Source organism: Pterocles gutturalis, unplaced genomic scaffold, assembly GCF_000699245.1.
Source record: "Pterocles gutturalis isolate BGI_N339 unplaced genomic scaffold, ASM69924v1 scaffold27652, whole genome shotgun sequence".
Taxonomy (NCBI): domain Eukaryota; kingdom Metazoa; phylum Chordata; class Aves; order Pterocliformes; family Pteroclidae; genus Pterocles; species Pterocles gutturalis.
Window position 1 is genome coordinate 1,925 of NW_010113601.1, and position 885 is coordinate 2,809.

Genomic DNA, 885 nt, shown 5'->3' on the forward strand with positions numbered 1-885 from the left:
CCACCTGTCCCCCCTGTGCCAGTGTCACCCCGTCTGTGCCCTGTCCCCACAGCGGTGAGTGCCCAAAAGGGGGGCTCATTCTGGGAGTTGCACCCACGGTCCCACCCACCAATGGGGCTGCCATGACCCCCAACCCCATCCAGCCATGGCTAAAAGCTCTCGCTGTGAGCAGGATTCGAACCTGCGCAGGGAAACCCTATTGGATTTCAAGTCCAACGCCTTCACCCCTCGGCCATCACAGCCACTGATACCTTACTTCTGGGACAGGGACAACCTGGCTTTGCCCTGGGGTCTGCTTCTGGGGAGAAAATGCTCCCCCAGCCTGGCATGGGGCCATCTGCACGGTCCCAGTGTCCGTTGCCAGCCCCAGTGCCTGCACCCACCTCTGCCTTGGCTGGCACTTGCCCGCTTTGGGGAAAAGGGACATGTACTTATTGGTGGGTGGGAAAAGATCCAAGTGCAGCTGAGAGCCTTGGTACAGGGCACCAAAGGCAACTGTGCTCCAGTGATGGGGAGACAACAGGTTTTGAGGGGGAAAAGGCAAAAGCTGGAGATGCTGGGGGTTGAACCCAGGGCCTCTTACATGCGAAGCAAGCGCTCTCCCGCTGAGCTACATCCCCCTGCTTGGGGGCTGCTGCGCCCCGGGCTCCTGCTGCCCGCCCTGGTCTTCTTGCCCCCATGGGTTCGGAGCCTGGGCAGTTCCAGCCCATGCCCTGCAGCCAGGGCAGGGCCAGGGCATTGCTGAGCTGCAAACATCCATCGGGGCCAAAAAGAGCTTCCACAGATCCTGCCCCACCACCAGCAGTTCCCTGAGTACTGGAGGTCAAGGAGGGGGTTCCTGCCTTCCTGCAGTATGCTGGCTCGTTGGTCTAGGGGTATGATTCT

General features: G+C 60.9%; 2 non-coding genes across 2 annotated transcripts; both read right to left on the reverse strand.

The window, feature by feature from the left end:
• Positions 1–160: 160 nt before the first annotated feature.
• TRNAS-UGA lies at positions 161–242 on the reverse strand. The gene has a single exon. It is a non-coding gene; the product is annotated as a tRNA-Ser (tRNA).
• Positions 243–548: 306 nt separating this feature from the next.
• On the reverse strand, positions 549–620 carry TRNAA-CGC. The gene has a single exon. It is a non-coding gene; the product is annotated as a tRNA-Ala (tRNA).
• Positions 621–885: the final 265 nt, after the last annotated feature.